At 42.4% G+C, this 23,182-nt stretch overlaps 1 protein-coding gene across 4 annotated transcripts in view; it reads left to right on the plus strand.

Moving 5' to 3' along the window:
* Window positions 1-23,182, plus strand: part of LOC121285305 (transmembrane protein 163-like) — a 218,702-nt gene that overhangs the window by 33,933 nt on the left and 161,587 nt on the right. The window lies entirely within an intron of this gene.

Here is a 23,182-nt window from a genome sequence, read left to right on the forward strand (position 1 = left end):
ATTCTGCCCTATGATTTCTTGAAGTACAGTGAGCCCATTATATCTGATAAACAGTTAAGTTCGTTGGATAATGTAATGACTGATTTTATTTCAAACTCTGGAAATTCTGTCTGGATACAAAGTGCGGTATAAGAAGAGACCCTAAAAAGTAATTGCAGCAGTGTGCTTGCTCCCATCAGATGGCCATCTAATGTTCTACTAATGGTGTGTAGTAAATTATGCAACTACATTAACCCTTTTCAGAATTTCAAGTTAACAACAAATATATCCAAGAATGGTTAATGGCAACTATGTCATATAATAATTAAAACACATTTTAGACCAGACCCAATAATACATGGGAAAGATGAGTTATGCCACACCAGAACCATTCTGAAAACCACAGCATTCATAATTATGTACAATTCAAAATCATTTGGAGATATTCTTGAACTTTGGGGCTATCTTTGAGTAGGTTTGATAATGCTTGATGTAGAGCTAATAAGAGGGACAGCAGATAGATCCCTGCTATCATGTTTGTCATCATACCATGCCAGGGATGAGACAATACAAGAGTAAATGTTGCACCCTCACTCTCAGCTAGGAGTTGCATTCAAAGGGAGCTCAAATTGGAGGATCAGAACCATAGTGTTGACCTCTGTTCCCCGCAATGGCGCATCCTGCTGGGATACTGGGAGTGACGAATTTACCCTTTTTTTTTTGATGGGATAATTGAAAGAATGAAGTATGAACTGGACCAGAAAAGCTTATAGGGATCTAATAGAATTGTTCAAAGAAAGAACTGCAGAACATAAATTGTAACAGATCATTTGCACTAGTTAGTGAATAGCTAGCAAGGGAGCTTAAATCAAGGATTAGTGGAAGTGGGAAGGTTAGAAGGAACATTTTCATGTTAACAAAATATTAGAATTTGGAATCCATTCCCATAAGTGACTGATGAAGCGGTGTCAATGTCAACAATTTAACACTTGAAGAAAATATTGAAGGGAAGGAACATCTTGATTTTAAAATTCTCATCCTTGTTTTCAAATCCATCCATACCTGACTCCTCCCTATCTCTGTAATATTAGACTTGGTTTTGTGTAATGTGATAGGATTAATGAATGACCTCAGGGTAAAGGCACCCCTAGGTAGCAGCGAACACAATATGATTGAATTTTACATCCAGCATGAAAGGGAGAAGAGTGGGTCTAAGACTAGTATTTTAAATTTATATAAGGGCAACTATGTGGGCATGAAATCTGAGCTAGCTGAAATTAACTGGGATACTAGGCTAGGTGATAGATCAATAGAGTAGCAGTGGCAGAGATTTAAGGAGATTTTTCAGAATACTCAGGATAAGTATATTCCTACTATAAAGAAAAATGGGAGGACCCACCATCCATGGTTAACTAAAAAAAGTTAGGGAAAGCATCAAACTTAAGGAAAAAAACATGTAACTCGCAAAGATGAATGACAAGTCAGATGATTGGTCAGAATATAAAGAACCGCAGCGATTCACTAAAAAGTTAATCAGGAAAAAGAATTTAGGGTACAAGCGGAAGCTAGCTGGAAATGTAAAAATGGATAGCAAGAGTTTCGACAGGTTTTTGAACAGGAAAAGAGTAGGTAAAGTAAGTGTTGGTCATCTAGAGAGTGAGAATGGGGAGTTAATAGTAGATAATAAGAAAATGGCAGATGAAATGAACAAATATTTTGCTTCTGTCTTCACTATAGGGGATCTAAAAAACATTCCAGTAATAGTTATAAATCAAGAGATGGAGGGGAGAGAGGAACTTGGTGAAATTACAATCATTAGGTAAGTGGTACTGAGCAAACTGATGGGGCTGCGGGCTGACAAGTCTCCAGATCCTGATGGACTTCATCCTAGGGTCTTAAAAGAGATGGCTAATTAGCTAGTAGATGCATTGGTGTTAATTTTCCAAAATCCCCTGTATTCTTGAAAGGTTCTATCAAACTGGGAAGTAGCAAACATAACCCCTCTATTCAAGAAGGGAGGGAGGCAGGAAACAGAAAACTATAGGCCAGTTAGCTTGATGTCTGTCATGGGGAAGGTGTTAGAGTCGATTATTAAAGAAGTTATAGCTGGGCACCTAGAAAAACACAAGGTAATTGGGAAGAGTTTGCATGGTTTTGTGAAAGAGAAATCATGTTTAACCAATTTAGTGGAGTTCTTTGAAGAATTAACATGTGCTGTAGTTAAAGGGGAACCTGTAGACATATTGTACTTGGATTTCCAGAAAGCTTTTGATAAGGTGCCTCATCAAAGATTTTTGTGGAAAATAAAAGCTCATGGTGTAGGGTTAAAGTATTAGTATGGATAGAGAATTGGCTTATTAGCAGAAAACAGAGGATATGCATACATGAGTCTTTGTCTGATTGGCAGGATGTGACTAGTGGGGTCCCGCAGGGGTCTATGCTGAGGCCTCAACTTTTTACAATTTGCATCAAAGACTTAGATGAGAGGAGTGAAGGCATTGTAGCTAAATTTGCAGATGACGCAAAGATAGTTAGGAAAGTATGTTGTGAAGAAGGCATAAGGAGTTTGCAATAAAAACAGAAAATGCTGGAAAAACTCAGCAGGTCTGACAGCATCTGTGGAGAGAGAATCAGAGTTAATGTTTTGAGTCCATATGATTTCTTCAGATCTAAAGAGAAATAGAAATGTGATGGAATTTAACCTGTTGAAAGGGAGGTGGAGCAGATAAAGCAAATAGAAGGTCAGCGATAGGTGGAGGCTAAGGTTTCGTTCTCCACAGATGCTGTCAGACCTGTTGAGTTTTTCCAGCATTTTCTGTTTTTATTTCAGATTTCCAGCATCCGCAGTATTTTGCTTTTATATAAGGAGTCTGCAGAAGGACATAGTTGAGTCAGCGGCTCAAAATCTGGCAGATGGAGTATAATGTGGGAAAATATGAAGTTGTTCACTTTGGCAGGAAGAGTAAAAAAGCAGAGTATTAGAAAACAGAGAATGCCTGCAGAATTCAAAGGTGCAGACAGATCTAGGTGTTCTCATGCATGGAATGCTATCCTTTATTACAAGAGGAATTGAACATAAAAGTAATGATGTTATGCTTCAGTTATACAGGGCATTGGTAAGACTTCATCTCGAGTACTATGTGCAGTGTAGGGTTCCTTATTTAAGGAAGGAAGTAAATGCGTTTGAGGCCATTCAGAAGAGGTTTACCAGAATGATACCTGGAATGAGCGGATTGTCATAAGAAGATATCTTAGACAGGCTGGGCTTTATTCCACTGGACTTTAGAAGAGTGAGGGGTGACAATTGAAGTATATAAGATCCCGAATGGCCTTGACAAGGTGGACATGGGAAGGATGTTTCCTCTTGTGGGTGAGTCCAGAAATAGGGGACACTGTTTTAAAATTAACGGTCACCCTTATAGGACAGAGATGAGGAGAATTTTTTCTCTCAGAGTGTTGTGCAACTTTGGAACTCTCTGCCTTAGAAGGCAGTGGAGGTGGGGGTCACTGAATATTTTTAAAGTAGAGGTATATAGATTCTTCTTAGGCAATAGAATCAAAGGTATTAGGGATAGATGGGAATGTAGAACTCAAAACACAAGCAGATCAGCCATGATCTTATTGAATGGGGGAGCAGACTCGAGGGACCGAAAAGCCTACTTCTGCTCATATTTCATTTGTTCATATGTTCGTAATCTCCTCCAGGTCCACAACCTTCCGAGATATCTCCACACCACTAATTCTGGCCTCTTGTGAGTCTCCAGTTTTAATTCTTTATTGCATGGGAGATGAAGCATAAAAGTAGGGAAGTCTTGCTACAGTGGTACAGGGCATTGGTGAGACTGCACCTAGAGTACTATGTACAGTTTTGATTTCCTTACTTAAGGAGGAATATACTTGGATTGGAAGCAGCTCAGAGAAAATTCACTAGGCTGTCCTATGAGGAAACGTTGAGCAGGTTGGGCCCATACTCATTGGAGTTTAGAAGAATGAGAGGCGATCTTATTGAAACTTATAAGATTCTGAGGGGGCTTGATAGCGTAGATGCTGAGAGGATGTTTACCCTCATGGGGAATCTAGAGCTAGAGGGTACAGTTTAAAAATTAAGCCAGAGGTGAGGTAAATTTCTTCTCTCACTGGGTCATTACTCTTTGGAATTTTTTTCTACAGGAAGCAGTGGAGGCTGTGTCATTGAATATATTCAAGGCTGAGTTAGGCAGACTTTTGATTCATAAGGGAGTCAAAGGTTATAGGGGTGGCAGGGGTGGGGATGGGTGGTGCAGGCAGAAGAGTGGAGTTTAGAGCTACAATAAGATCAGCCAAGATCATATTGAATGGCAGAGTAGGCTCGCTATGGGCCAAATGCCATACTCATGCTCCTGTTTCTTATGAATTTGTTATAATCTTATTAATAGCTCCACCATTGGTGATTGTGCCTTCAGTTGCCTTGGCCCCAATCTGTGGAATACCCTTCCTATATCTCTCTGCTTCTCTACCTCGCTTTCCTCTTTTCAGACGCTCCTTAAAACCTACCACTTGGACCATACATTTGATCATCTGAGCTCATAGCACCTTATGTACCTCGATGTCATGCTTTGTTTTATAATGCTCCTGTGAAGCAGCTTGGGGCATTTTATTTCTTTAAAGGCACTATATAAATATATGTTGCTGTTGTTAGGGTATCTAAAACTGGTAGCAATATTTCAACTGAGGCCTAGTTCTTCATTTGCAGGGTTTACCATTACCTGTTTACTCTTCTATTTGTACACCTGTTTATAAAACCAGGGATATCGTTCATTTTTACAGCTGTATCAATTTGTCCTCCATCTTATAAAGATTTATGTTGGAATTCCTAACTGTCTCTGCTGCTCTATTTTTTCTAAAATGCTACCATATACTGCCTGTTAGCTCTCATTGTTCTTTTTTCCAATCTGAATCATATCACATTACTTAACATTACATTTCATCGAACTCCTTTCAGCCCAATTTATTGACCTTATGTTCTGAAGTAATTTAGTCCACTTTACAGTTAATTGCACTCCCACTTTGTGCCATGTGCAAATTACTGACCCCTGGTGACATCACTGTTTATGCCACTCCAATCTATTCAGTCTAGGACAGGCTTTAATGATCTAATCAGAAAGGTGAGTACAGTTGCGCATTCACCCTACATTGTGCTGTGCACCATCCCACCTCCTCACTCTGCCTTGTAAAGCCTACTTCATCTCATCAATCCCCACACCCACTTACCTTGCATGCCCACACATCCTTCTCTTTCTATGCATTTTCCAACATCCTCATCTATCCATCTACCGCTCCCACTCTCCTTCAACCTTAAGCAATTTATGCCAGTGCCAGCTCTGAAAGCCAAATTGTTTGCTGCCTTAAATAAGATGATGGATACTTCAGCCTTAGTCTGACAGCATCGCATTGATCTGCACCAGAGTGCTCTTCAGCAGAGTGCATGCAGTGAGGGGTGCTGGGCAATGAGAGGGATGATGGTAAAAAGGAGCATGGAAGTGGAAGCTTCATCAAAAATGCTTCTGCTTCTCACCCATTGCACCCCCTCCCCCCGTCAGTACCCGACATGCTGCCTTGTGCCCTGATGAACGAGTCCGTCCCTGCACGGTTACATGAACTGCAGTGTTTGGGTGCTCAGGCTCAAAAACCTAGAGTTTGTTAGCCAGTCAGAGCTGGGATGTGAGCAGCCTGCCTCTATCTCTGCTCAAGTTACAGGGGTTGTACCATATAGGAGTAGCAGAAAAAGGAAATAGTAAAGTTTTGTGGCTGCACAAGGATTTGCACACTTATGCATAAAAAGTGTTGACATAGAATCATAGAAACATAGGGCGGAATCATCTGTGTCCACTGGCATGGGGCGTGTTTGGTGGCATGACTGGACAATATGGCAAGAAGGCCAAAAATCAGTTTTATGGCATTGTGAAACCAATTTGCGAACATCAGCTCAGCCAGTTGATGGCAAGCCGTGTTTCCCGCCATCGATCGTTGGGAACCTCATTGTAATACACCTGCACATAATTATAAGGCTAACCTGCCGGACACATTCCCCCCGCCACTGGATTATCTGCCCACATTGGTGTCATTGCTTGCAGACATGTTTCACAACAGCATATAAAGGGCGTGCACTTGGTGGGCTGTACTTTGAGAGAACTTAGAGGTGAATGCACACTAAAGTTGTGGAGCGCTTGCGAAGGATGCCTGTTGGACTTCAAGGTTGAGGCTCATTGGGGTGAGCAAAGGCTGCCCTGCGGTTGAAGGTATTGCACAAGCACGTGCGGGGTGGTGGTTGGGGTGTTGGGCGAGGGGAGCTGCCATGCATTATGATCACTTTGTATAGAGTGACCATTTCTCTGCAGCTGAGACAGTTCAGGCACAGCCACATCAATATCACTGGAGTTGGGCCTCTAGTTTACCTGCCCACTCAAGCCTCTGCATGAAAGTGCCACCAAGTGCTCCAGAGCTTTTCACCCCTCGGGCACAGACTGCAAACTAATGAGCATTTTAGTGGGCTGCAAAACAATTGGATGACTGGGCATGTTGTACAATCTCCTTGCTACAGCTGGCCATGGAGCAGTCACTGGCAGAGTGACTCGCAGCCCCTTGCAAAGTCATCATTCCGGTTTGGACCAGTCTCCCCCATGGTTCAAGCTAACATTGCGGCTTTGCAGCGCACATTAGGGGAATGCCTGCGCCTGAGCTGAGAGCACAGCGTGCAGTCCAATGGGCAAAGATACTGTTAATTGCTCAGGTGGACTGGGTGGAGGAAGGTACGGTTTTGGGCAGCCATGCAGTGCACTATTCTCTGGCCATCCAAGTGGAGGTCAGCACTCTCTGGGATGAGTTAAGGGGCCTTCAGACTTAACCAGGAGAGGTTCTTAGTACACCCAAGCTGACCCACGCATCTCTCTCTTTCATCCTGCAGGTGGAGTACATTAGGATCATAGAGCCTGGTGAACTAGCTGCATGCCCTGTAGTGTACAGAGAGCAAAGATGAAGGAGAAGGATGAGGTGCCTGGCTGTGCAAAGGGTGGAACAGCACCCTCTGGAAGGAGAGGCGACTGAGGCTCCCACACATGCCGCCAAAAAGCCACAGCAAGCCATCGCTGGTTGACGCCTAGCTAGACCCAGGGTCTATAGGCGCTGCCTTTCATTCCAACAGATGACTGAGAACCAGTGTCGCTGAAGACATGTACATGCCTAGGGAACTTTTTGCTCACACCTGCCAGCTGCTGCAAGATTTGGCACCATGGGGACATGGAGGGCATCCACTGCCAGTGGCCGTGAAAGTGACAGCGGCCCTCAATTTTTACGCCAGTGGCTCCTTTCAGGATTCCACAGGTGTTTGCTGTGGGATATCACAAACCTCCATGCACAAATGCATCCGTGAGATCACGGATGCCATCTACGCGAGGGCACACAAATTAGTGCATTTTGTCTGGGACCAGGACAGCCAGGATGCTGGAGCAATTGGGTTTGCCCAGGTCTTGGGTTTCCCACAGGTGCAGGGTGCACTCACGTGGTGCTCAGACCTCTGTCACTACACGTGGCCAAGGGATTCCATTCTCTGAATGTGCAGCTGATGTGCAATCACCAGAGCGCATCCTGCAGGTCTGTGCTCAGTTTCCAGGGAGTGTGCACGACTCCTACATTCTCTGTCAGTCACAGATCCCTGACATCTTCCAGGATTCACAGAGGCTCCCAGGGACAAGGGCTACCCATAGAGGACATGGCTGATGACACCTATGCAGTGGCCTCAGACTGCAGTGGAGCAAAGGTAAGCTTCCTTTAAATTTTGTCTTTGTTTTTGCAGTTTCCCTTTAAGGGACTGCTTTTTAATTTGTCCCAAATTTTGTTAATTTAGTTTATTTGGTTGAATCAAAAGAGTTACATCTTTGTAACCTTCCTAACCTTGTCTTGGTACTCCCCGGACATCCACAGCGGAGGTGCCCTGTCTATGACCTGGTGGGCATCCTCTGGAGGGCCAAGACCTGGAGGACCCTGGCCTGCTTTCGGGGTCCTGCAGCTCCAGGAACTGTGACATGACTGAATCTGGAGGCTCGTCATCTGACTCGGACTCAGCAAATTTCTGGCTTCCAGCAGTCCCCTGAGTGCCGGAAACCTGGGAAGTCTCTGCAGCCACCTGCTGTGGATCAGAAAGGGTGAAGCGCTATTGTGACACAGCTGACAGTAAATGCTGAGTTGTTCAAATTCCAAAAGGAGACTCGAAACAACTGTCATAACCAATTTTTGCAATTTGTCTGTTTCAAGATGCAAGCTTTGAATTCAGTTATAATAAGACCACCGAGTCTCAAGTGGTGTTTATAAAACTAAATTAAACATTTATTAATACAAGAAAGTTAGTAAGCACATACATATGCTTAAAAAATTACTACTATGATAACTACAAAAGTCTCCTAATTAATCTGACTCCTAGTTACACCTCCGTTAAGACAACAGTTAAACAGATTTAAACAGACCCCTGGTAAAGCACACTCTGGACAGTCGCATTCAAAATGAGTTTCTTTTAGCTCTGGGTCCTTGCAGACAGCAGCTAGAGGCTTACAGGCTGGAGCCTTTAAATCTTAGAATCTTTCTTCTTTTTGACCAAACTTTCATTGTATCACAATGTCTTTTAAATTTTACCTCTTCTAATGATAAGACCATTTCATAATACCCACTGTATTAGTAATCCTTGGAAAAAATAAACAAACATACTGTTCCTGAGCTTCACCTTGTTAGGTGTAATATTTCACCCATCCTTTTGAATGGTTTATTTAAAAATGCAAATTGCCTCCTTGACATCTATGTTTCTAAACTTCCCCTTGTTTATCTAATTAACATTTCAAACCTACTTCTATACATCAAAACCTCTAGACCATCTGGCTTTAATCCAATTAAGGCACACATACATTCACACACATAGACACAGACAGCACTCTATTTTAAAATAATTTCCAATATCATTATAGACATTATTATATTTTCTTGACATGTGCTCACCAGATTGTGATCTCAAGGCTACTCTAAAACTTGGTCCCGCCAAGGTGTGTGTCCCTGCGCTAGTGGAGGGTATGGGTGAGATCTGTGATGGGACTTAAAAGATTCCTCTTCAGAGGTTTCTTTGGGGCTTGATTGGAAGCCCTGGGTTGTAGACTTTTAGGTAGATGTGCCTGCGAAAGCAAGGAAAGATAATTAGTGCATGGCAGTGGCCTGTAAAAGATGACACGTGATTCACAGCATGGTTGGCTGATGGATGCTGCACTGCTGGATCCTCACTTGGTAGAGCACCACTGATCTCAGCGTCAACATAGGAATGGTCCACATCCTTGCAGGCAGCTGGGTGGCTCTGTTTTCAAAGTCTGTGAGGACCTTGATTTCAGGCATTCCACCACCGGTAAGTGACCTCTCCCTCTTGTGTGCCCACTTGTCCTGCATGATTTGAGATGGCGAGAGTGTAAGCAGGATGCCTGCCAGGCCAGATGATAAGTATGCCTGGCATGTGTGGGTGGTGAGTGGTGCCATGGATAGGATGAAGACAATGAATGTGTGTATGAGAGATGTCCCTTGAACTGGAAGTGAGTGAGATCCCTTTGGATGTGTAATGGGTTTGTGAGTGTGTGAGTTGAGAGTGATGGGAAGAGTGACTTATCCTGGTGGAACAGAGAACATCATTCATCCTCTTGCGGTACTGGGTGTCTGTCTTTTGCAGGTCGTTGGTGCTAACCACCCCTGCCACCACCTTCCAAGCCAGATTAGTGAGGTTGCTGCCCATCCTGCAGCCAGAGCGGGTGGTAGGGGATATCTCGGCGAGCCCCCACTGCATCAAAAAGGCGTTCGAGGGAAACATTATTGAACATGGTGGCTGTAGTCTTTTTGCCTTTCAGGGCCATGTCCCCTTTGCAGCAGTTGTGGGCTGGAAGCACTGAGAGGTGTGTGCATGGCTGCACTATCAGTATGGCGCCTGGTGTGATGAAGCGGTGAGATGATGGTGTGGTGGGCAAGTGGGATCCTGTCCGCCATGGAAACAACCAACAGAATTTTACGTTTGACGTGCAGGCGTGCGCCCGACATCATCTTGCACTCGCACGACATAATTGAAAGGCCTATTAAGGCCATTAACAAGCTAATTAAAATCAAATTAACGCTGCCCGTCCAATCTTACGGTTGGCGGGCAGGCAAAAAGGCTAAACGGCCTTTACATTTTTTAGGAAACCTCATCCACGAGCGGGATGAGGTTTCCTAAAGCAAATAAACATTAAGTGAAAACTTTATTTTTGAATTAAAACATGTCCCAGCTCATGTGACAGAGTCACATGAGGGGACATGCTTTCTTAAATTTTTACTGTCTTTAATAATTTTTCAAAAAAGCGCTCTTTCACGCACATGCTCGAACTGCATGCCAGGCCCGGCTCTCCCTCCTCCCCCCGCCCGCATAGGTAGGCCCAGCTCTCCCTCCTCCCCCCGCCCGCATAGGTAGGCCCAGCTCTCCCTCCTCCCCCCCGCCCGCATAGGTAGGCCCAGCTCTCCCTCCTCCCCCCACCCGCATAGGTAGGCCCGGCTCTCCCTCCTCCCCCCGCCCGCATAGGTAGGCCTGGCTCTCCCTCCTCCCCCCGCCCGCATAGGTAGGCCTGGCTCTCCCTCCTCCCCCCGCCCGCATAGGTAGCGCTGAGCGCTGCCGCTCACGAGCCGCACAGTTAAGGCCCACTTGTGTGAAATCGCGGAGCGGAGCCAATCGCGGACGGCAATCAGCTTCCTGACTGCCCCCACCCGCTCCCACCAAGCCCGCCTGACAAGGGAAAAATTCTGGTCAGCGTGTTTCCCAGGAATGTATAATTAATGCGGTGGGTTTGGGATGAAAAGCCGCCATTGTGCTCAGCAGGACTCGCTCCCCCACCCTTACCCCACAGCCCTACATATTTTCTTTTGAGCTAATTATCCAAATTTCCTTTGAAAGCCATGATTGTATCTAACTCTCAGGCAGTGTATTCCAGATCCTGTAACCACTCACTGCATAACAAAGCTTTTCCTCATGCTGCCTTGGTTCTGTTGTCATTTCCTTAAATCTGGTTCTCAACCCTTCTGCAACTGGGAACAGTTTCTCTCTCTCAACTCTGTCCAGACCCCTCATGATTATGAACGCTTTTATCAAGTCTCTTCTCAAACTTCTGTAAGGAGAACAACCTCAGCTTCTCCAATCTATCCATGTAACATAAGTCCCTCATCCCTGGAAACATTATTGTAAATCTTTTCTGCACCTTTCTAGGGTGTGGTGCTGGAATTAGACACAGTACTGCAGTTGAGCAGAAACAAGTGTTTTATAAATGTCTACATAACTTCCTTGCTTTTGTACACTCTGACCTCATTTATAAAGCTCAGAGTTCCTTATGCCTTATTAAACATTTTTGTAAGCTGTGCTGCTACCTGCAGCAGTTTGTGTAATTATATCCCCGGGTTGCTATGTTCCTGCACCCACTTGTAGAATTGTATCCTTTATTTTACATTGCCCTTTTTGTTCTTCCTAATAAACAGTATCGCTTCACACCCTCCTGTATTAAATTTCTCTGTATTAAACATCTGCCTATTCCAACAGCTTGTATGTGTCCTCTTGAAATCTGTCACTATCTCCCTTACGGTTCACAATACTTCCAATTTTTGTATCACCTATAAATTGTGAAATTGAGCCCTGCACACCCAAGTTTAGATCATTAATATAGTGTAAGAAAAGCACTGGTCCTATTACCGGCCTCTGGGAAACTCCACTCTATATCTTCCTTCAGCCTGAAAAGCAACCTTTCATCACTACTCTGTTTCCTGTCACTCAGCCAACTTTATATCCAAGCTGCCATTGTCTGTTTTATTCCATGGATTATGTTGAAAAGGTTTTTTCTTTAGTTCAACTACATAAATTTTATTTTTTTGTACCACTTCCCATCTTGCCCATTCTTGATTGCTGGGCGACAACTTGTGTTTTAACTTGACATGATTTGTTGGGGACCAATGGGGGAATATGCAAGCAGTGGTTGGTTGTTTGTAGGACTGATTTGTGCCAAAGGCTTGGAGGCAACGGAGGTGGGGGTCGGTGGTGAGGTCGGAAATGTAGTCAGTGTTGGTGCTGGTGATGTTGCTCTTTGTCTGAGATGCTGGTCATATTGCTGCTCATCTGAGGTCCAGCCTAAAGCAGTCAAAGTGTCACCCATCCTGATGTGATTCAGTAAAACTCAAAAGTGTAGAAAGTAAACTCTCAGCAGAAACATCGTGAACAAGCCTTTTCCCACTATGAGGTAAGAAAGCAGCTGTACGTACCGAGTATTTATTGTAGTATTTCAATGAGTTTGAATTGGCCTCCTCAATTGTTATTGTGTTCTTGCCTTGCTGATAATTCATTCATGGGTGCCCTAAACCAATCAATTTTGGAAGTGTTTTGAAATACAGCTGAAAATGAGTGATTGGCATATATTAATAGGCAACCTGCCTCTCCTGAGGCAATTCACAGGAGCAGCCTAGTTTGCTGTAGTTAAATGCAAAGTTAGAAGGTTGGAACCAACTTCCTGATGCACTTGCATTTTTCTCAGTTTTTACCCCACCCCCATCCAAACCCGTGTGCTCCTTGAGGTTAAAAGTCCCCCAATGCTTCTGCAAATTAGCTTTGAATTTAGACCCCTTCAGGCACATATGTGTGTGTTGGTTTTGCTGTCCAAGGCAATGAGAAACATTGTCATTGCCTCCACTAACTTGTCCCTCTAGAATCCTAAAACATTTTTCTTTTCCAGTGAGAACTTGCCTCATTTACATAATTGCTCTTCATAATCTAAACCTTCTAGCCCCTTAATTGTTTTGGTTGTCCTCTTTTTTTTCATCCTTTCATGAGCTGCAATATCCTTTCTGTATTGCAGTGCCCAGGACTGTGTAAAAGTGTTTGTATCATTGATTTATGAAGTGGCAGCATTACCTCATTGTTTTGACTCAATATTGATCCTAAGTATATACCAAAATCTGATTTGATTTATGTGCTACCTCTAAGCATTGTTACAATAGTGCTAAATTATTGTTAATCAGGACCCCCAATCACTTCCATTTTCCATATGTATTAAGTAATATTCCCTTCCTGAAATCTTTTGTCCCTATGTGAAATACTTTGCATTTCACTACACTTAATTTTAGCTGACTGTCCATTTCTGAAGCATATTCTAATCCTCCTGTAATTTACTCTGTTCAGCTTTTTAGTCTGCCACCTTCGTTAGCCCTGAATCATCTGCAAATTTAGCTACCGTACTTGTAATTTCTAACTTCAGATCATTTATTAAGATTTTAAACAAAACAGACCCCTATGGCACCCAATTGTAACTGTCTCCCAGGTTTAATACAGTTCCTGTACCATCAACCTCAGGATTCTGTAGGTCAACCATTTATTGGCCAACCATTGTTGATTATTCCCACTTCTTTATTTTTAGTAATAGCCTTTTACAGAGGAACTGTATCAATGGTCTTGCTAACACAGATGTTCACCACATCCACTGCTTTGCCTCTATCTAGCTCCTCAGGCACATCCTTAAAGAAAACCAGTAAATGAGATTGGCAAGACTTCCATTCATGAGCCCACATTGCTACCTTGTTACAGATGATTAGAATATTGCAGATACATTGAACGGACAGTTCAGTTTTTTTTGTAAAGGATCATATAGAAAATTAATTTGCAGTAAACAGATCCAGCTGATTCATAGTGGAAGGAATAAATTTCCATAAATTTCCTGACCTAGAAAGGGCACATTATAGAATTCTTAAGGAATTAAAGAAGGTGATGCTTTGGTTTTTTTGCAATCCTAAATACTGATGAAGTTCTGAACACTGATGGATGGCAAATGTAGTTCTGACATTCAAAATTAAAGGATGAATGAGGCAACAATGGCTACATCGATAAGTTCTTTGTAGCTTGGTGCATGACAGTGGGAGAAAGGGGAAGTTCTTAAATATAAATATTACATCCCAATTTGAAGACTGGAAAATTATATAGCCTTGATATTACAAGGAGTTTAATTTTCCAGGGAATGTCCTACTGTATGTATATAAAAAACAAATTGAAGCAGACACAACAGCGATAACCCAGCTGAAAGCTGAATTAAAATATTTATATTTATGATTTTTATGTATAATAAATAATTTGTACAGGGAGCGAGGTCTGCCTTGAATGTGATTTGAATCATAAAGCACAAAGCTTTCATCACCAGACAGCGCAGAGCAGCAGGCACCGAGAATGACCAGATTTGCTGCATTTTCTTCAAGCATTAGGTAGCAATTGCTATAGTTACAAATTCACAAGAGGAATACTGGTAACTGTGTGTTTACAATGAAAGCTAATGGTTGAAATTGGATACAGAAAATATGGATGCACCATTCTGCCAGGGTTTCAATTCCCAACCAACAATCTGCAACAAATAAATGTAGCAGTTTTAATGGGGGAGAGGGGGCGGGGAGGGGTGGTTTGTGGGGATTTAATCTATCCAAATATGAAAATGTTTGAATACTAATTCACTATAATAAATTAGTGAGGGGAATTGATTTGATACAATAATGAAACTTATAATGCAGTCCAGTAAGGAATTCCAGGATGTTCTAAATGAAATTCTTTCACAAATAAGACAAATATCTAAGAAGTTGGACAAGTTCTCTTTCCATCACTGAGTCCAGAAGTAATAGAATTGATATACTTCAAAGATTGGAGATAAATGCAGCTAATTTTGTAATTTGCTGTTAATTCTATATACATCTTGTTTGACAACACCTTGTTTGCTGTGCCTGTCACCTATTTTGTATCCAAATATCTAGTTCTGTGGAAGGGGAGGACAGAAAACACAATTTTGGCCCAGTCTTCTCCCCTGCTGTCCCCAAACTTAGTTAATTTTCATTTGATAAATTTCCCTATTACTAATGCACTAGAAAAGAATTGAGCTGAATTAGTTTAGGTTGCAGGAGTCTAATAATATTTTATCCACTATTTTTGAAGAATAGGAACTGTAAAATGAGCTAGAGATGGTCAATCAGTTAATTTTGAAGAGTTATTTAAATATGGATAAAGATGAAACATGGCATGGGAATTTTGAAGAGAATTTTAGAAAATGAGGTGATGGTAAGTGAAAACAATGGAAACAGCTTCAAACCCTTCTCAATCGATGCATTCTCTCTGACCAGATAATATAGATAATATAAATTATCTATATGCAGAGAACTTAAATTGATCCCAAACTGATCCTTTTCCAATCTAAGCAACATTCCTGGTTGTCACATAGTAGAGCACTGCTGACCTCACTGTCAGCACAGGACCAGTCCAGATTGTCGCCGGCCAGCTGATTGGCTCTGTTTTCAATGTCCTTAAGGACCTTGATTTCAGGCATTCCTCCATTAGTCTGCAATCTCTCCCTCTTGTCGTGTACCAGCTTGTCCTGCATGAATGGAGATGGAGAGTGTAAGCAGGTTGCCTGTGGGCCAGATGATAAGTATGCCTGGCATGTGTGGGTGGTGAGTGGTCCCATGGATGGGATGAGGACAATGAAGGTGTGTATGAGAGAGTGAATGTTAATGTCCCTTGAAATGGCAGTGAGTGAGGGATCTGTGGATGTGTGATGGGTTTGTGAGTGTGTGAGTTGAGAGTGATGAGAAAAATGACTTACCTTGGCGGAACGAAGGAGATCATTCATCCCCTTGCGGCACTGGGTGCTGTCCTATTTGGCAAGTCATTGGCATTGACCACTGCAGCCACCCCATCCCATGTTGGGTTGGTGATGTTGCTGCCCATCCTGTGGCCAGAGTGGGGTTAGAGGACATCACAGCAGGCCCGCACGGCATCCAAAAGGCATTCAAGGGACACATCATTGAACTTGGGGCTGCAGCCTACTTGCCTTTCGGCACCATGTCTTCCGAGGATCAGTCATGGGCTGGAAGCACCAAGAGTTGTGCACGTGGCTGCACTTTAAATATGGCGCCCGGCATGATAATGCGGCAAGGTGATGGCATGGCAGGCGAATGACAGTCCACCGGCCATGGAAATGCTGTGTTTCCTGGGGATGCATAATTAATACGGCGGGCTTGGGACGATATGGCGTGAAATGCCGCCATTGCTGCTGGCAGGTAAAACATTGTTTTACCCACCTGCTACCACACTTCATGTGAATCTGGTACAACTCCTCCCATTATCTAGTGAACTCTTCATCCTATAACTTTTTAAAGTGAAGGAAGATCATATGAAGGCATGTGACAAAACCAGTAAACTGAAATACATTAATGGGGAATCAGAAAATGTTGTAAACTCACAGAAGCTCAGGCAGAATCAGTTGTGAACGGTTATAACCAAAACATTAACCTGCTTCTTCATCACGATACAATCAGACCTTTGTGCGTATACAGAAATTTCTGGGTTTTTGTTTCAGATTAGGAGCACTTGTATTTTTCTTTTGCTTTTTATGTTTATTCTGTTTGACCTCTGGGCTCACTGCAAATCACTTAGATATTGAATAAAAGCTTTTGTTCATCAGGAGAAAGGGCTCATATAAAGGAGTAATCTGAAATGTTGAACTGGAGAGAAATATCTACAGTAAAAAACACAATTAGAAATGGACTATATGGCCCATTGAACTTGCTCTGTCATTCAATATGATCATGGCTGATTTTGGGTTTCAACTCTATTTTCCCACCTGCTCTCTTTATCTCTTAATTCCCTGAGAGACCAAACATCTGTCTATCCCAGCCTCTGGGGCAGTGAATGCCAAAGTGGTAGATAGGTTATTGACAAGCAAGGGAGTGAAAGGTTATTGGGTGTGTGTGTGTATGTGTTGGGGGGTGGGGGGGTGGTGGTGGTGGTGGTGGGGGGGGGGGGCGGAGTGGGGGGGGAGGGGGGTTTGTTGGAGGGTGGGTAGGTGGGAGGTTACAATCAGATCAGCCATGATATTATTGAATGGCAGAACAGGCTTGATGGGCCGAGTGGCCTACGCCTGCTCCTATTTCGTATGTTCATACGTATGCTTATATGTAACCCTTTGAGTGAGGTCATTTCTCTTCATCTTGGTCCTACATGATGGGGCGCTTATCCTGAAACTGTGACTCCCCAACTGGCAGAAACAATCTCTCAGCATTTGCCTCATCAAGACCCCTCAGAAATTTGTAGTTTTCAATGAGATCACCTCTCATTCTTCTAAACTCCAGAGACTATAACTCCAATTTACTTAGCCTCTCATCATAGGACAACTCCCTCATCCCAGGGACCAATCTAATGAACCTAGTACAGCCTTCAATGTAAATATATAATTTCTTAAATATGGAAACCAGAACTGCAGACAGTACTCCAGCTGTGGTCTCACCAAAATCCTGTACAACTGTAGGAAGACTTCTTTATTCTTGTACTCCAATTCCTTTGCAATAAAGGCCAACATGCCATTTGCCTTCCTGATTGCTTGCTGCGCCTGCATGTTAACTTTCTGTAATCCTTGTACAAGCACACCAAGTCTCTTTGAGCATTAACACTTAAAAGTTTTACATCTTTTAAAAATATTCCACTTTTCTATTCTTATAACCAAAGTGAATAACTTCACATTTCCCGACATTATACTTCACCTGTCATCTTTTTGCCCAATCACTTAACCTTATTTTTATTTTAAGTTTATATCTCTTTGGAACCTCCCTGTGTCCTCCCCACAGCTTACCTTCCCACCTAGCTTGGTATCATCAGCAAACTTTGATACATTACTCTGTCTCTTAATCCAAGTCATTAATATTGTAAATAGCTGAGGCCAGCACTGAGCCTTGTGGCACTCCACTATTCACTGCCTGTCAGCTTGAAAAAGCCCTATTTATGCCCACTCTACTTTCTCTCCATTAACCAATCCTCTACCGACACTAAAAATACTACCCCCAACTCCATGACTTTTGTTTGGCACCTGATTGAATGCCTTTTGGAAATCCTGGTATACTACATTTACTGGTTCCAGTTTATCTACCCTACTCATTACATCCTCAAAAAGATAAATTTTTCAAACTGGATTTCCCCTTAGTAAAAACACGTTGACTTGTTCTCTAATCCTAATATGCTTTTCTAAATGCATTGTTAAGGCTTCCTTAAAAATAGATTCCAGCATTTTCCCAACAACTAATATTAGGCTAACTAGCCTGCAGTTTACTGTTTTCTCTCTCCCTCCTTTCTTGAAAAGTGGTATAACATTTGCCAACTTCCAATCTAATGGGGCCGTTCCCAAATCTAAGGAATTTTGGAAAATCATAGCCAGCACATCCATTATCTCTGTAGCTATCTCTTTTAGGACTCTAGGGTGTAGCCATCAGGTCTTGGAGATCTGTTGGATTTTAATCCCTCAAATTTCTCCAATACTTTTTCTCTGCTGATATTATTTTCCTTAATTTCCTCATTCTTCTTATCCCTTAGGTTACTGTCTATTTCTGGTATGAAACTTGTGTCTTCTACTGTGAAGACAGACACAGAATATTTGTTCAATGCCTCTGCTATTTCCTCATTCCCCATGATAATTTCTCCTGTTTCTGCTTCTAAGGGGCCAACGTTTATTTTAGCCACTCTCTCCCTTTTAATGAACGTATAAAAGCTCTTACAACCTGCTTTTATATTGCAGACTGGTTTACTCTCATTCTATTTTTTCCCTTTTTATCAACTTTTAGGTGGCCCTCTGCTGGTTTCTAAAGCACTCCCAATCATCAGACTTGCTATTGTTTTTTTATACCATTGAAAGCCTTTTTTTAATCTAATACTATCCTTAACTTCCTGAGTGAGCCACAGAAGTGTCTTTCTCACTAAGTTTTTGTTTTTAAATGGAATATCTTTTCTTGAAGATATTCTTCATTGCTTCTTTACATGTTTCCACTGTTCATTTATGCCCATGTATTTTAGTCTACTTACCCAATTAACCTTAGCCAGTTCTCCCTTTATATCTATATAATTGGCTTTGTTTAAGTTTAGATTTTTGTTTGTGATTGGAGTATGTCACTTTGAAACTTAACATGGAATTCACTGGTATTATGATCACTATTTCCCAGATGATCTTTTACTACAGCATTACTAATTAACCCTGCTTCATTACATAATACTAGATCTAAGATAGCTTTATGCCTAGTTGGTTTAACATGTATTGCTCCAAGAAGCTGTCACAAAAACATCCTACAAACTCATCTTCTAGACCATTTTTACTTATGAAGATTAAAGTCCCCCACATTACATTGCCTTTGTTACAAGCCCCAATAATTTCTTGTTTTATGCCCAATGGCATAATTACTGTTGTAAGGCCTATAAACTACTTCCACTAGTGTTTTCTGACTCTTGCTGTACCTAATTTCCACCCATACTGATTCTACATCACGATTTTCTGAGGCCAGATCCTTTCTCACTAATGTCCTTATGCCATCTTTTACTATCAGGACCAGCCCTCCTCCTTTGCCATTCTGTCTGTCTTTCCAAAATATTGTGTACAGTGGAATATTATTTCCCATTCTTGATCATCATGTAACCATGTCACTTTAATGACAATTAAGTCTAAATCATTTATCTCTATTTGTGCCACTCGTTCATCTATCTTATTGCGGATGCCACGTGCATTCAAATAAAGAACCTTTCATTTCAATTTTTTACTTATATTCCCTGCAATGTCCTTATTTGCTGACGTACAAATTTTGTTAAACTGTCTGTCCTTTCCTGACCCACTCTGCTTGTCTTTACCCACATTACTATACTGTTCTGATGCCTTGACCTTTCTCTCTGGACTTCTAAATCTCCACTTACCTGAGTCTCCCCCACCAGCCCGCCACCCCCCACCATCCCATTAGTTTAAGGCCCTGTCCACAGACCTAGTTATGTGGTTGCCCAGGATTCTGCTCCCCGCCCAGTTCAAAACCAGTTCAAAAACCAAAAAACATTGCATGCATTATTATATAAAGCATTGAGATAGATAATGTATTTATTGGTGCCAGATATTAATTCATGTGAATAATCCTGTCACAGACTTTTTCTTCATTTGCTAAACTGTAATATACTTAGTATTGTGTGAACATTTATGTATTGAAATAATAATTCTGTTGTTAGTTGGTCAAATACCAATATATTTTAAAAAAGCAAAGCATTTAAATGTGATGCTGGATGTTGCGTGCCTCATTGACTGAATTCTGAAAGAACACACTGTTCCCTTTGGGAGGATTGGTCAGATGCTATGGAGCTGTGTTAATTGCGATAAATGCCTATGCTGTTGTCTCAGCCAGTTGTCTAATCATCTGCTTGATAACTGGTATAAAATATTGTGCAACGAAAGGAAAAAAGTCTCTAGCTAAAGCCCTCCAGCTTTATAAAGCTAAGCAATTGCATAACAACCACCACCATCTCAAGGACAACCAGGGATGGGCAATAAATGCTCACTTTTCTAGCAACACCCATATCCAAGATGAATGAAAAAATCTAAGACTGCAACAAAAAAATCTTTGCCAATTTACCAAGGAGTTAAAAGATAGTTCAAAAAGTATTTGCTGAATTACTCTTCCAGTTTGCAATTAACATACATGTTTTATAATCTCATTCAAATTTCTAAACAACATGGCCCAAAAACATGCAGCTTCTGGCATAACCACTGAGATCACACCCACCAGCACCCTTCAGCATTGACGCTGCTAGATTTTGTGGTGTCAGTGAGAGCCATGAGACTGGTGGACAACCATGTCATTGCTGCTGGAAAATCTGGTACCTGTCAGGGTGACAGACCCAGGCCATCTGGACATTCCATAGAGTCTCTCCAGAGGATGGTATGTGGTATCTCTCTTGGTCTTGTGCCAGGTCCCTTCTGGACTAGGGAAACAAGACTTCACTGCCTTGATTTTCACCAGGTCAAGATGACTTGGGAGACCTTCAAAAATGGCAGGCAACCAATTCCGGGTTTCCTGACATCTTATGCCAAGCTCTGCCCTTCTACACAACCCCATGGTCCCTCAAAATGAGGCTTGGTTGAGCTTCTCGACAATCATTAAGTTTGTTGAAACAACTGTGACTGAGAGAGAACATTGTTTGATTGACAGCTGAGGCTCTCTGGTCTCTGCGTTGTTTACAAAACATTAAGTGGTTTCAAGGGTTTGTGGTTTTTGTTGTTGATACTTTAAAGGGTCTGGTGGCTGACACTTTTATTAGCTTGTAGTGAAATGGCTTTTTTTTTAAATATAGGAAAAATATATGAATGAATTACTTTTTTGGAAGCTTTTTTTACACATCCTACTGTCACTAAAAGGTTCATCATCTCTAGACAGTGTATAGTGGGTCAATGGGCATGGAAGTGCCATAGCTTACCATGGGAGGGCATGAGAGGCCATGGGTGGATGGGAGGGCAGAGCTTGGCATGGGGGCGTGAGGGGCCATAGATGGTGGGTGGAAAGGTAAAGCTTGGCATGGGGGCATGAGGGATCACAGAGGGTGGGTATAGGGGCATGAGGTGGCATGGATGGGGCATGGTGAGTGCTTGAAAGGTGAGGGTGTGTGAAGGATGAGTGCTGAGGGCCTTTGTGTTTTTATTTTAACTGGGACAAAGTCCCACAGCACCAAGGTGGGCCTTTTAAACAGCCCACCTCTGCACCCAGCAGCCCCGGTGCCTGCTTCCAAACTTCTTCCTGGTTCGGCTGACCCAACTCCAGCCTGCCGTTGCCCCCAGCATAGAACATTTTGCCTTTGTGGGCACTTTCTCCTGAGTGGCGGGCCAAGCCAGGGATTTTCCCAACTCTTGCTACCTGCTTCAAGGATGAATATCCAGGCCCAAGTTCAGGAAGTTGCTGGCAAAATACCCTGGATGCTGGAAATCTGAAAGGCAAAGAGAAAATGTTGGAAATAGTTAGCAGCCTGTGCAGCACCTATGAGGCAAGAAACAGAGTTAATGCTTCAAGCTGGTGATCTATCAGATTAGTTAATGTTGCAGATGGAACACTGCCTGCCTCTATGCTTGTTTGAACCTATTCTGCAAATCATTGCATGGAAGAAAATGAGGCCTTTTATAGTTAGCCAAAAATTTTCCTTAGGGGGCCATGAGATAAATTCCTCCCTCCCACCATGGCTTACTTGTGTATCTGTAGCTTCTATGATTATGACCCCTCTAAAGCTGGCCAAAAGTGCCTTTTTCTATTTGTTTCAGGTAGACAATTGGTTGATCAGTTATCAATAAGGCCTCGTCTTTAAAATTGGCTAAGGCCTCCCATGAATCTAATATGTGGGAAGACCAGTAGCCCCTTGCTTTGTTCATGTGCTTCTGCTGTTTACTACCTGCCATCATGCCCACTAAATTAAACCTATCCTTGGTCCCTGTCCTTCCCTAAACTTCTGGTTTCTCTGGTTCTGGTTTCTCCTCCATCTTCCCTGTCCTCTCAATAATAACTCATGCCTTGCCCCCCCCCGCCTCCCTTTCAAAACCACCATCATCCCCAATCTCCTCAAAAAATCCTCCCTTAACAGTTTTAAAGTCAAATTTCCACCCTCTTTTTTGTTTCCAAGGCACTTGAATGTGTTGTTGCTTCTGAGATTTGAACACATTTCTCCTGTGATTCATTGTTTGAGTAACGCCAATTAGGATTCTGTCTTTCCCATTGCACCAAAGTGAACAAAATTAAAGTCACAAATGATTCTTTCTGACTGTGATTTTGGTGAATTATCTCTCCTTGTTCTCCTCGATCCCACTCTCTGGCCTTTGAAACAGTCGCTCACAGTATTCTCTGCTCCGTTGTCTAGTTTAGTGGATTATCATCAGTTAGGGTTCCACTCTTACCTATTAAAACGTAGCTAAAACATTTTTAAAATTATTCTTTCATAGGATGTAGGTGTTGCTGGCTGGGCCAGCATTATTGTCCATCCCTAGTTGCCCTTGAGAAGGTGGTGGTGAGCTGCCTTCTGGAACTGTTGCCGTTCATGTAGTGTTGGTACACTCACAGTGCTGTTAGGAAGGGAGTTCCAGGTTTTTGACCCAGTTACAGTGAAGGATCGGTGATATAGTTCCAAGTCAGGATGGTGTATGGCTTGGAGGGGAAATTGCAGGTGGTGGTGTTCCCATGCATCTGCTGCCCTTGTGCTTCTAAATGGTACTTGTCATGGGTTTGGAAGGTGCTGTCGAATGAGTATATTGTACATCTTGTCAATGATGTACACAGCTACCTCTGTGTTGTT

Source organism: Carcharodon carcharias, chromosome 12 (genome assembly GCF_017639515.1).
Source record: "Carcharodon carcharias isolate sCarCar2 chromosome 12, sCarCar2.pri, whole genome shotgun sequence".
NCBI lineage: Eukaryota > Metazoa > Chordata > Chondrichthyes > Lamniformes > Lamnidae > Carcharodon > Carcharodon carcharias.